The following is a 13,901-nucleotide window of genomic DNA, read 5'->3' on the forward strand; positions in this document are numbered from 1 at the left end:
AAAACGAGTGTTGTTGCCTTGCCTCCTCCCAGCATGCTATAAGGGCTCGGACAGATTTCTCAAAGTTAGGTGCCAATTTCCCCGTTCTCAAAATCTGACGACCAGCAGAGCAGTTACGGTTTTATCAGCTCTCACCCCGCTTGAGCACCCTTCAGAAAGGAGCAGGTTTTTTTGTTTGACTGGGCCAGGAATGGACCTTATTCACAATGACGTGGGACCCTAAACGGTGTCATGTAGGCTAAGAGGTCTGAGAGCAACTTTAGGTAATGCAACCCAGGGCCAAGGCTGTGAGGAGCTACCTCGTCAATCCATCCACATTGCTGACCACACTCTTAACCAAGGCCATCTCCTCCAGGAGGCGGAGGCGGCACCTGGCCATATGCGTGCGTGTCCAAGCTCGCAGTATCAAGCGTGACGGTGATCTCTGAGGCAGCTTGCAGACATGTCATGTGTCTCTGTGACACACACAAAAGGTTATAGGTGCTGTAATGCCCTTGTTTGTAAGATGGGGATTAAAGGTGTGGGTTTTTTTTTTTTTTAGCAGTTCAAATCCGTTATCTTAGAATCTAACCCTCTTTACTTCTGGGAAAAGATCAACCATTTGCAACATTTTTAAAGTAACACTTTATCCTCCTGCTTGCAATCCGTTTTATGTGCCTGTATATACTGTTGACTCTTAAGACTCTTGTGACCAAAAAATATGACAATGTAGTGTTTACAGAGGCACTGGGCACTCTCCTGCTTTCCTGTGCATTTGGAAATCCTGGGCAAACGGTGACGATTTCAGAGGCTGTTTCTTGCTATCATATTGTTTTCAGGCCATTCGGTCGGGGCGAATGCTTAAAAAGAGAGTAGCACATTGGAAGCTGAAGGTCTTTGATTATCCAACTTGCGTGTTGCCATGCTGAATGACATTAGTTACAGTGTCATGGGCCCAGGACAAGGTTCCACTTTTATTTATGGCGGCGGCTGCCGATCCGCTCAGCCAGCAGGGCTGCCGAGGGCAAGGGGCGGAGGGGTGGCGGCGGGGAGGGCCAAGTGATAGATTCACGTTCCTAAATCGGCCATTTTGATGTAAGGACATTAGTAGCAAACTAAGGTGTATCGATCTGGCCTGTGGTGTCAGGATTAGCGGGGGGGACCCGCCGAGGCCGCTGTGGCGGTGGTTATTCTTGCCTTGCAGCTCCGGCCATTTCAAAGGTCAGGGCCCTGCACTGACTTGGCTCAGAGGAATTAGACGGAACATGCGGTCTCCGGGCTGATTACTTAACCAAAGACAAAATAATGAGTCCTAAGCAAATACTGACTAATTGAAAGGGCTGTAAATCCATTACATATCGGTCAGGGATAATCAGGAGTATTTAATCACTTTTATCTATTCAGGAGCACTGAAGCTGCAACGCGGAGCCCCGAACCTTGCCATGTGGTTATTATTCTCATCATTATCAAAATTACTTCACAGCTGTTCTTTGCTACATCACCTCAGCTGGAGATTTACTAACCTGTAAAATGTTTTTAATCTGGAAGTCGAGGGAGTGGGAGGGGAGGGGTTTCTCATCTTTAACTGGAGGTTTGTTTGGTTAGAGTAGCAACTAAGACAGGCCCACGGAAGGCTGGCAAGCGGCTTTCTCCCACGAGCTCACCTGTTCGGCTTCCTCCCTCCGCCTTCCTTCACACGCAGCCTTCCTTGGCCGAAAACAAAGACGTCAACCACTGCTTTCCCAGCAAACATCTCCCTCCGTTATCCAAACCGATGCCCCAGCACAGTGGAATCTTAGAGGATTCATCTGCTCTGTTTACAGATGAGGAAGCAGACCCAGAAAGGGAAGTGATTAGCTCCAAGGTCAAGCAAGGGATGACGAGGACTCAGGCTTTCCTCTTCCCCCAAACCTAGGCTTTTCCCACCACTTTATGATGACTGCTCAAATCATTATCACCTCCAACAGTTGCATATAAATCTCTCAACCTCTGCCATCAACACACTCAGAGTCAAAGAGGGAGGGGGGCTATGGAGGAGCAAAGCACTGTTCTCTTGTTTGTAAAGCTTTCTGCTCCTCCAGCCTTTCCAAATAGAGAAGACTCTCTCTGCACCTCCATCTTCGAGACAACTTTCTCCTTTACCTCTCCGATTCTGTGATTTGAATTTCCCATGAACGTGGCCCGAGCCCTGGCCGGCTCTCATGCCTCGCCCTGTCCCTCTCCCGCAGGAACGCACCCTGCACCGTGGCCACCGGTGAAGAGTGGTGGGTGGCCAGAGGTTCCTGGGCCCTGTCTGTGGCTCTGATGTGCAGGGTGCTACCAAGCAGCTGTGAGACCTACCCCACCCCACGAGTGCTTCCCTCTAGTTAACTGTTCACAAGGCCTGGTGCAGCACTCTCTCTCCAACGGAACGTTTTAGGAGTGTCTGTCCTTGGAGTAGGGAGAGGAGACCACAGAGCCAGAGCCAGGAGTCCAGAACACTGGCATTTCCTTCTAAAAAAAAGTTATACTGATTCTGTAACCCGGTGTTACCACTTGTCAGAAATTACATTCCAGTGTGGGAGATAGGCACATTATCGTACAGATAAACAATACTTCGGAAAGGGCCGTGATGGAAATGTATACACAGGATTGTGTGGTCCAACTGGCATTTCAAGTTCAGATTGCCTCCGGACTGGCCGAGCCTCAGTGAGGTTCCTTAAGTTCTCTGGATTTGCCATTTCCCTATTTTTCAAGCGAGAGGCGCAGGTGGCAGGCTCCTTTCCCACACTCACAGGTACTGGTTCTGCTCCGACCCAGCCTCTGGTCATCCTTTCTTCCTGTTCCCCTCCCCCTTTTATTTTCCACCAAGAGCTTCACTCTCCTCCTCCACAGGGGCTTCTTTCACAGCACGGCCCTGTCATTACTTCCTCCCACCAGCTTTGTCTCCAGTCATCCTCTCTGTTCCCTCCTCTCTGCCTTTTCTGCTGCACCTCCCTTGGATCCTAAGGAAATTCTCCTTGGCTTTCCCTTTGAAAATCTCTCTCTCTTCATCCAGACTCCCCCCCCCCCCCCCCACACACACACACAACTGCAGAGAAGAGGCTCAGTAACTTTGATGAGGATAGTCCTGTAAAACTTTTACTTTCCAATCTTTAATGAGCTGGAAGATTTATTCGGCTATAATTCTGAGCTCAGAAACCGAGAATAGAGACCCCTAACCAGTGACACGTTAATTTAGATTTCTTTTCTTAGTTGGGCACTAACAGGCATGGGGCAGTCCTTGGAAACAGAGATGCCCCACTATATTTCTCTGTATTTTAATTAATTTCAACTTTTAAAGTGAAATGTTGGCTCTAGCTCACTGAAAATAGATGTAGTCTAAATTATTATTTCATGTAAATTTCTTCACAAGTGCACGATTCAGTGTGGATTCCTCCATTATTAGTCTCTTCAACATTATTTCAAACCGGTTTGTTCGCTTTTGTGCAGTATGACCTGGTCTTGTATTACAATAATCCCTGATGTACCCTTTTTTTCTTTCTTTTTTTAAAAAGAGAGGCTAATTGAATTATCTCATTATTTTAATTTGTTAAGCAAATGTATTTTGCATCTCAGGATGTGTTCTTAAAGAAGGGGGCTGCTAAGGCTTTGCCCCCTGAATGGGCCATTGGCCCATTTTGACATTCATGCATTCATTAACTAGCAGAACATAAAAGAACTCTGGTTGTATTTTTTTTCTTCCAAACACCCAACCAGCATGGAGCAACTTTTCCCAATAAGCCACAGGGGTCTCTCTACATATGTTCTCAACTGCAAGCTATTGTCACCTCTTCTGAATACCTCAAAAGGCCCAGAGAAAAAGGAGCCCCACCTCCACAAAGGCCAACTGTAGCAATTGTGCAGTCTCAGTCTCAATATGACAAAAATCATTAACCTTCAGTTTTCTTGGAAGAACAGGCTCCACTACAACTGTAACAGTTAAAACAATCTCTCAAATTCCTGTGCATCACCAACGTTAGGGGAAAAGGTAATGTGCTCACAGCTAATTGATTATATGGAGAAAGTATTTAAATGAAACCCGCCGTGGCATTAAAAAACACATACAAACTATTTGAGGAATTGAGGAATTTTTATATTCAGAATTAAGCACTTTGAATTTGCTTAATCTGAGGCTAAGTAATTAGGTTCTATTTTCTAACTACTGATCTCCAGAATGTCTTTTAAGAAACCCACAATTATCTTCAAGCAATATATATATATATATATATATATATATATATATATATGTTTAGAAATTCAACTACTGAAAATGTTGTATATACTATTACCCCCTCTTCTATTGGTTAAGACTACAGGGCTGTGCCTGGCTCTCAGACTAAGAAATGGAGTGAAGATCGAAGGAAGAATAATCTGTTGAAAATGTATGTACTTCTGCTGGAAAGTACCCAATGGCAAAAAAAGGGAAAAAAAAGAAAATAAATAAAAAATCTTAGGGAAATCCTAGGGAAATGTATTCCTTTCACTAACACATGGAGATTATGATATCATAAAAGTAAGCCTGCCATTACAACTGTTTTTATTTTACTTCAAAGATAGTTAAAGAAAGAAACAGCAAGAAATCATACCCAGGCTAACGGTTTATTCATAACCATGAAAAACTCCTCATGGCAAGAAGCCCTTAGTGCGCTCAATTAGGCTCTCAGGCACCTCACTCGCCACCTTCAAGAGCTCCCTTAGTTGTGCTGCGAAGAATATATTTGCTCATGGAATGAAAACGGGGAGTGCTCACACACAAAGACAGCACTTGCTCATACCAGGTTCTGACTAAAGGTTTTCTTATTTGAAAACATAGGGATAAAGCTCACACTTAGGGGATGTGGGGCTTCTTTCAAAGATACTAGTATGTGTACAGAATCAGAAGCAAATTTACTTTAAAGTGAGATAATATCAGGCAGCCTTCTTGAAGCTGCAGGTTCTGGAAACTCTGCCCTTTGTTCATGGCAAACGCTTTGTCCCATATCGGTGGCTCTGGGGGTGAAGGGGAGGGGCACCGCCCGCCTCGCCTCTCAGGTGTTCGCTCGGTTCACTCCTGGTCTGTCAGAGTTTGCTTTATGGGGTTTTGTAAAAGTCTCTGTGGTCTATAAAAATGCGTCGTAAGGTATTTTGCCCTACAGAGACAGTGTACCCAAGTTATGAGTAAATAGAGCTCCACATTACATTACAGAAACTCCTGTCACTTCTCCAGTGAGTCCATCAAGACCATATGACAGTCAGCTTAGTGACCTCATATGTATGTGTGTGTGTGTGTGTATGTACACACACACACTAGAGGCTCGGTGCATGGATTCATGCAGGGATTGTGCCTAAACCAGCTCTCCAATATCCCCTGAGGGGTCCTGGATTGCAAGAGGATGCAGGCCAGGCCAAAGGACCCCACTGGTGCATGATTGGCGCCAGGGAGGGACCACAGGAGGGCTCCAGGGCATGTCTGGCCCATCTTGCTCAGTCCTGATCAGCCGGACCCCAGCAGCAAGCTAACCTACCGGTCAGAGCGTCTGCCCCTGGTGCTCAGTGCATGTCATAGCGACTGGTCGAATGGCCGAATGGTCTGACACTTAGCATATTAGGCTTTTATTATATAGGATACACCCCCCCCCACACACACACACTAGAGGCCCAGTGCATGAAATTTGTGCACAGAGGGCAGGTTTCCTCAACTCAGTCTGCACCCTCTCCAACTGGGGACCCCTTGCAGGATGTCCAACTGCCGGTTTAGGCCCTGGGATCGGGCCTAAACCGGCAGTCAGACATTCCTCTCACAATCTGGGACCACTGGCTCCTAACTGCTCACCTGCCTGCCTGCCTGATTGCCCCTAACTGCCCTCTCCTGCAGGCCTGATGTCGCCCCCAACTGCCCTCTGCGGGCCAATTTGGTTCTGATTGGTCAGTTCCTATGCCAACATCAAAAGCTCCGCCTCCTAGGCAGCCATTGGCTCTCCACAGCACCCAGACTTGGTTCTCATTGGTCAGTTTCTATGCCAGTCAGCATCAGAAGCTCCACCTCCTAGGCAGCCATTGGTTCCCCACAGCACCCACCTTTGGTTCTGATTGGTCGGTTCCTATGCCAGTCAGCATCTCCAGGCCTATCTCTGGGCCTGAGCAAAGAGGCTGGGCTTAACAGCAGCCCCCGAGAAGGCCTGGAGAGAAAGAAAAGCCTGGCTGCTGGCGAAGATCAGAAAGAAAGAGGGAGAGAAAAAGAGAGATAAGTACACTGATCAACAGCTTCCACTGAGGCTGCAGATCAGACCCTGATTTACTTTCTGGGTCTCAGCCATCTGGGCAGTCACTGCTGGGTCGCCAGGCTGCAGCTGGGCGACCCAGCGCTGACTTCTAGATAGAATACGTTTGGTCGCAGGCTCAGCCCCTTCCCAAGCCTAAAGCCTCTGCCCCAGGCTTTAGGCTTGGGAAGCGGGCACCCCTCGCCCCTCTGATCGCAGGCTTGGCCCCCTCTCGGCAGAGGCTTTAGGCTTGGGAAGGGCCCCCCACTCCGATGGCCGGCTGGGAGTGACCTGGGTGCAAGAAGGTTCCCAGGACCCAGGTATATATGCAAATTAATCACCATCTTTGTTGGGTTAATTTGCATACTCTGGCTGTGGGCGTAAGCAGAGGTACGGTCAATTTACATGTTTCTCTATTATTAGGTAAGATATATATATATATATATATATATATATATATATATATATATATATACACACACACAGAGAGAGAGAGAGAGAGAGAGAGAGAGAGAGAGAGAGATACTGACTGACTTAATCTACGGCCTTTCAACTAGTTCTCTTCATCTTGTGTCATCCAGATGGCTTTCTTTCTTAAATGAGGTGATACAGTGTTGCAGTTAAGACTATAGGACCTGGGATCTGAAACACAGCAGGTTTTTGATCTTGAGCAGTTACCCTCTCTAAACCTCATTTTCATATGGATAGAAGAAGGATCATTCTAGAACCAACCCAGTAGAGTTATTGCAGGGATTAAATGCGATAATATAAAGCATTCAGCCCTATCCCTGGCTCTTATAGCATAAGTACATAATGCAAAGTAGCTATGATTCTTATTTTAATCTAGTTGAATGACTAGCAGGAAGCTTTGACCAATGGAACTAGGTAACCAAAGTTACCACTTACTTTCCTGGGACTGTGTGAGGGGGGAGACCAGGTTTTGCCAAACGAGTCCCCAGTGCCCCCCAGCAGGAGAGAACATAGTCTAAACTCTGCCTTCTAGACCCCTGTGCACATCTGATGGCTGCTCAGTGATGCGTGGTGACAGCATCCGGGAGGACTGCTGCAGTGGGAAGCCAGGGCATCCTGGCCAGCCTTCTGGGAAGGAGTCGGGGTCAGGAAGGTGCTGGCTATAGGATAATTCGGAATGCCTTCTCTGCTTTTCGTAGAGAATGCTCCGTTCACCAGGAAGGGTCCAGTCTGTGAGCAGAACGTAGAGTCTCTGGCTTCCTCGGGGGGCTCAAGTCCAGGCTTTCTGAGAGACAGCACAGTATGGTTTTGTGAAAAGGGGCCACTGAGTGTGAATTGGGTTTGAGTTCTGAGACCCTGGGGGTGAGCTATTCAACCTCTGAGCCTATTTCCTTGCCTAAAAATGAAAATAGTAAATGGGTGTCCTGCTTAGCTGGTTGGGTTGCTGTGTGGCTCAGATGACAGTCCATCTGTGAACCATAATGTGCTGCAGAAATGTCGAGTGTTTGGGCCTTTCGGTTGTGTGCTTGGGTTTCCAAGGGTGAGAGAGAATGCTGTCCGCCCTGTTCATCTCTCCCCCGATTTCTCCACGTGTCCATTTCCACAAGGGTGTCCACAGAGACACCGTGATCATGTCCATCATTGGACATCTTTTTAAGGGCCTCGAAAGGCTCATCCAACCTGTGTGTCCTGGACAGTCATTATTTCTACTTGGAAGTGGGTATCTTTATGATTCTGAGGTTGTTCTACTTAATACTAATTGCTATAGGCCAAATTAATACCAAATAGGAAATGTTTACCCTTACTTACAGAGTGAGAGATGGCCCTTCCCACAGCCCAAGATACAGATGTGCACTGCATACCAGTGGGGCTTAATGCCTGAGAAATACTTGTATGGAAACGCATGTGCAGAACACTCAGCTGGAAAACACCAGCAGAGAGAGCTTCCCACAAGCGGCAGCAGCAGCAGCAGCAGCGAGGCTGCCCAGGCCCCAGCCTTTGCATTGTTTGCTGCTTGCCAGGAGAAAACATCTGTGAATTATTTGAATAGAACCTTATACTGGAGATCGTCTGAATTGGTGTCATCTCTGTTTAATTTCAGGAAATGATGTCACAATGCATTAAATAACAATGCTGGGTAATTTATTTTCCTGTGGACATGCTGTCCTAAGCATTCCTCTTCTCTTGCAATGTTTCCAATTAACTGTAAGCTTGAGCGTTCTTCTTATTTCATAATGATTTTGAGGGGTGGGGGCAGGAGATTGGGGAGGGAAGAGTGATCATTTCAGAGGTTGCCGAGGTTCAGAGCTAATGGCACATCCATCATGTCCTTATTGGGATAGGAGGGGACTCAACGTCGGGGCTATGATCACTGGTGGCCACCTACAGTGTCGGTTGGATGTAAAGAAAGCCTGCATGTTCTGACCCTGGGTAATTTTAAAAGCGACCTGCATACTGTAGCTTCTGCCTTTATCAAAGTTTCTCTGCACTCCCTTCTTCAGTAACGAATAGAGGACATAAGTCAATTCCATGTGCCATCTGTCGTCGTTTTTACAATTTCTCAAATTAAAGAGACAGGCCAAAAATTTAACATTGTATTGAATCCTAGAAACGCCTCTAGAAGAAATAAAATCGCAACTAAATTTAGTTTGTCTCTCTTGAGGGAAAAAAAAAAATTGCATCCTGCTGTGTCATAGCCTTTTACTCAGAGTCCCAGTTTGGTGTTTAGAATTGGATTGTTAGGGGTTCTGCATGTGAAAGACTGATGTCTTTGGGTCTCAGCAGCCTTTGTCCCCAGTCTGAATGACTTTGAGGTAAAGTCCCCAGTACAGTGGTGCTGGCGGTTGCCCTTCATGGGGGGGATGCGATGTGTGGTCTCTTCAGTGCAAAAACATCTGGTCAAGACATTTCAAAAGTACGTCAGACGATCCTATTTAAAAAGAAGTTCAGCTGAGTTAGAGTAAAAGAATTAAGTCCCAGATTATGAGCTACTAGCTGACAGACACATTTTAAAAATAAGCTACTGAGAAGATTGAAGAATGAAATGCTTATTAAATTGCCATCAAAAAGAAACTAAAATAATGATTAGCTCAAAGTTTAGCACCCAATTTTATAAAATATTCTAACTATAATTGTTTAAAAATACGTTAAAGAATTTAAGGAAATGGAGAATTGAGAACCCTTCAGTAAAAGAAAATAGAAAGCATGTGCATATCGGAATATTCAGCTATTTAAAAACTCTAAAAATAGAGTGCCATTAAATGCTGTTTAGTGAAATCCCTGAATATTCATTCTGATCATAGAGAAAATTTCCATTTCTTCATTCCACATGACCACAGTTTGCAAGTGTATTCTGTGGGGAGGCGGCGTTATTGCGAATTAAAGGACAAGTGGCCTGGGTTATGAGATCGCTCCTTGTCCCTCACTCAGCTTTGCTGCCCAGTAGGGTCATAAAGTGACCTTAACATTCAGGATTAATTTTTATTTTAGAGACTAGTTACTGCCCAGATTTCTGAGGGCTCCCGGAAATGCCCTGCCTTCCCCACGCTGTGATCTGCTTTTGCAATTTGGAGCAGATTATGAAGTGTGAAGCTGATATCCAGCCCCACCGCTGCTGTTAAGAAATAGTGACTTGGGTAGAAAGCATTAGGTTGGTTGAATGGAATTTGCCTTATTACATTTACGGGCTGGATACCCCTTTCTAAATTGATTGGCAGCCGTTGTTTACAGTTTGCAAAGTAATCACTGGCACCCTTTAAAGGTGTATTATCCTCTTAAAACATAATAGTAATGCTATTTTCAGGCTTTTACATTTGCTATTCATATTTTGAACTGCCAAGTCCCAAATCTGCCAGAACTAATTTACGTTGTTTTTATCTGATAGTGGATAAGTTGTCAAGTCACAATATAATGGCAGATAATTTTTCTTAAACTATAGTTTTACTTCTGGGTTATTATAGGTAACATGAATATTTGTTGAACCTGACTTTGATTATCCACAAAAAAAAAAAATTACAACTCAAGAGGTTATTATTGTGGGATTCTGAAATGAAAAGAAATAAAGAGAATATCATTATCTAGCTATTCTGAACGGCATAGTAAATTAACATGAGCCACTAATCAGCCCTCTTCTAACCACCCTGTCCCCTAGTTCTCTGCTATCTGACTTACTTTTCACATAGTCAGATAAGGCAGATCACCCTGGTTAATCCCAGTACCAAAACTTGTTGCTGCTCTTCATTTTAATACCTCAGTTATTATAATATAACATAACATTATAATATAACTATCTAGATATATTTGCTTCTTGCACCATTCCCCATATATTCACAAATATTCTAAAATTAATTTTGGTGGAAGTAATCTGGCGATTTCATAACTAATAGTTTAGATTATGGCTGTTCTACAATCCTCAAATGGCTTATGTTTTACCCTGGACACATGGTGTGACTCTGTCATAAGTTGACAATAAACAGCCCAAATATATGGGGGGTGGTACCACACTAGTCTTTCAAAAAGAAAAAGGCTCTTATCACTAGGAGAGATGAATGCTGGGTTAGTCCCCGTGGGTTTGGTGACACATTGGAACTCCCGTGAAGGCAGCCTTATTTCCCCCATGGTGGAAAGTTACAGGGTCCATTTCAGTGTCTCAGGATTTCTGCAGGCAGCCGTCAGTTACACTCGTTTTAAACCCTGCCTCACAGTGATTTGGGGAGAATAAGGTGAAAAGAGGACATGGGCAATTCGAGATCATTATTAGTCAATTATAGGCTCAGTTCAGTTTTTGGGTTAATATCTAAGAAAACATAAATTTAGACCTGTGTGGCGGTCCCACGGGTTACTCGATGGCACTTTGATGAAGACCTTCTTATAGCTTAATCCTGAAGCTTTTATGTTCACAGGTGAACCATGTAAGTGGATAGCCGAATATGAGCACGTGGAAAGGCGTCCGTTTTTAATATGACTTGTTGTCAGCCTGAGAATTCTTTCAAAACAGTTTGAAATTTATTTATGTATTTCTGCAGAGTAAGTTTAAGGAAAAGTGTGATTTAGTTCTCTGGTTCTTACTTGCTTGTACTTTCTTGTCCAAGTCAATCCCAAATGCCCCACCTCCTCCAAAATGTATATGTAATCAGTTGCATGCTAAGGGAGTGCTTATGTTTTCCTGAATTTATGGTTGGGCCTGAGTGGAGCAGACAATGGAAGTGTTTGTAATTCATAAAAGAATCAGTGCCTCTCCTACCTTGAGTTAGGACAATCTCTTAATTTTTTGTTCTTTACAAAAATAAATATTTCAGGGCATGGAGAAAGGAATCCCTTCTGTTTACAAGACTATATATATACCGGAGGCAGCAGAGTTAGGACCAATTTGAAGTTATGTAACCAGGATCCCAGGCTCAACGCAGCCTTTTGCTCTCTGAGTTATCTTGGGCAAGTCATTTAATTTTCTGACTGCTGGTTTTCTCATCTTGTTGCTTTGAGGATTAGCTGAGATTAGAAATAGGCTTTTGAAAAGGGGCGAACACTATGTAAGTATAAAATGATATTCGTTCATGTTTTCATATAATTAACTAAAAATAATTAATTTGCTCTGTCTTAGCTCCATGAAACATGAACTTAGATATGGAGAAAACACTCTTCAAAGAAAAATATTTGTTTCTTTTGACCTAAGTCTGTTTGGCATGAAAATCAAATTCAACAGTCAGCATGACATGTACAAGGAAAAGGGCAAAAGACGCTCTGGACCGTTCATTTTGTGGCACAGTTTTAGTGAATCAAAGGAATTTTTGAAATTTTATTAACTCGAGCTTAAGAGAAAGAACTGGAGGATAGCAAACTTAACTCCCCAATAAACTTATTCCCACTTGTGTTATTACCGCTTTGGACCAAACTCCGTGGGGATTTGGAGATCTTTGTTCTTTGTCCATAAACTCTTCATTCTGAGAATTAACTGGTTCAGCAGCTGGCCACTTTTCATCCGGCCACGCTGGTGGGAAGAGCAGTTTTATATCCCTAACGTGGCAGTTGCACAGGCCCACTCAAAAGAGGCAGGATCCTGCGAGAGACTCAGATGATCTCATTGCAGCAAGAGAATAGTGGGATTTTTTTTATTTCCCTGAAGATAGTTTCTACCTGGATGTACCTTTGATGCTACATTCTGAGATTTGTGGATTCTACAGCTCTTAAAACGGAATCCTCTTTGGCTGAAGCAGAGACTATGTATGGGAGAAAAGTGGGGAAAGCTTGAAAAGTTATAGTGAGGCCCTAGGTTTAGACACATAAGCCAGATAGAAATCCAGGTGGGGAACCTCTGTGGAAGTTTGGGAGTTAGGGCTGCTCTTTATTATTATTACTATAGGCCCAGTGCACAGAATTTGTGCACTTGGTTGGGGGGCCCTAAGCCCAGATTGCGAGAGGGTGCAATCCAGGCTGAGGGACCCACACCGGTGCACGATTGAGGCTGGGGAGGGATGTGGGAGGTTGGCCAGCTGGGGAGGGACCGAGGGAGGGCTCCAGGGTGTGTCCGGCCCGTCTCACTCAATCCCGATCGGCTGGACCCCAGCAGCAAGCTAACCTACTGGTTGGAGTGTCTGCCCCCTGGTGGTCAGTGCACGTCATAGCAAGCGGTTGAGCGGTCTTAGCATATCATTAGCATATTACACTTTGATTGGTTGAACGGATGACCGGACACTTAGCATATTAGGCTTTTATTATATAAGATTATTGATTTTTTTTGTTTTTTAGACAAAGAGAGGAAGGGAGAGAGAGAAAAAAGAGAGAGAGGGAGGAAGAGAGAGAAACATCAATTTGTTGTTCCACTTATTTATGCATTCATTGGTTGATACTTGTATGGGCCCTGACTTGAGATCAAACCCACAACCTTGGTGTATCAGGACGATGCTCTAACCAGCTGAGCTACCTAGCCAGGGCAAGGACAGAATCTAAGGGAGAAAGTAATGAGCAGAGATAAATTGGACTACTATGAGCATAATCTGATCATGTGAAGAGAGGAGTTTTGAAGTGGAGGAAGTAGATTCTTCTGAAAGATCAAGGACAATGATGACTAAAAATACGAGTTGGGATTTGGCACTTGGGTCATGGCCTCCCTTTGAATTCTTCAGGCTGGGTAGTGCGCAGGGGAAGTTGGAAGGGAACAAGGAAGAAAAGAGGACAGTGTGTGGGAGCGGCAGGGTTTGTTCTCAGAGGTGCGTGAGGTGAGTCAGGTGTTGCATCAGCGTGGGAAGGGATCCAGGAGAGAGACTGTCATGTAGGTGTGTGTGTGTGACGGGGGTAGGGAGGGAGTGGAGAGAATGACAATAGATAATGCGAGGTTCACGAAGAGGCCAGTGAAATGGTGGTCAAAACACAGGTAGAAAGGTCAGTAAGAGACAGGCACATTTTGTAAAGAGTGGGAAGACAGCTGAGGAACTCAGAAAAGTGCCTCTCTGACTGGCTGAATAGGAACTGAGAGTGATGAGGGTGGCATAGTGGGGCAGCCTTGGGTGGAAGAGGTCAGCTGGAATGGACCACATGATTCATCCTTTTTCGGCAAAACTTGGGGAACCAGGGGCAAGAGGGGTGAAAGCGGGCGGCAGGAAGAACCTAGCTCAGCCTGGGATTGACAACCTGGGAAAAAGGGAGAGTTTTAGTTAGAGAATTCTTGAAATGACTGACTGGTAAGTCAAAATTCCA

General features: G+C 44.7%; 1 protein-coding gene across 10 annotated transcripts in view; it reads left to right on the forward strand.

Moving 5' to 3' along the window:
* Positions 1-13,901, forward strand: part of MEIS2 (Meis homeobox 2) — a 208,291-nt gene that overhangs the window by 63,298 nt on the left and 131,092 nt on the right. The window lies entirely within an intron of this gene.

This window comes from Plecotus auritus (assembly GCF_963455305.1).
Source record: "Plecotus auritus genome assembly, chromosome: 1".
NCBI classification, from domain to species: Eukaryota; Metazoa; Chordata; class Mammalia; order Chiroptera; family Vespertilionidae; genus Plecotus; species Plecotus auritus.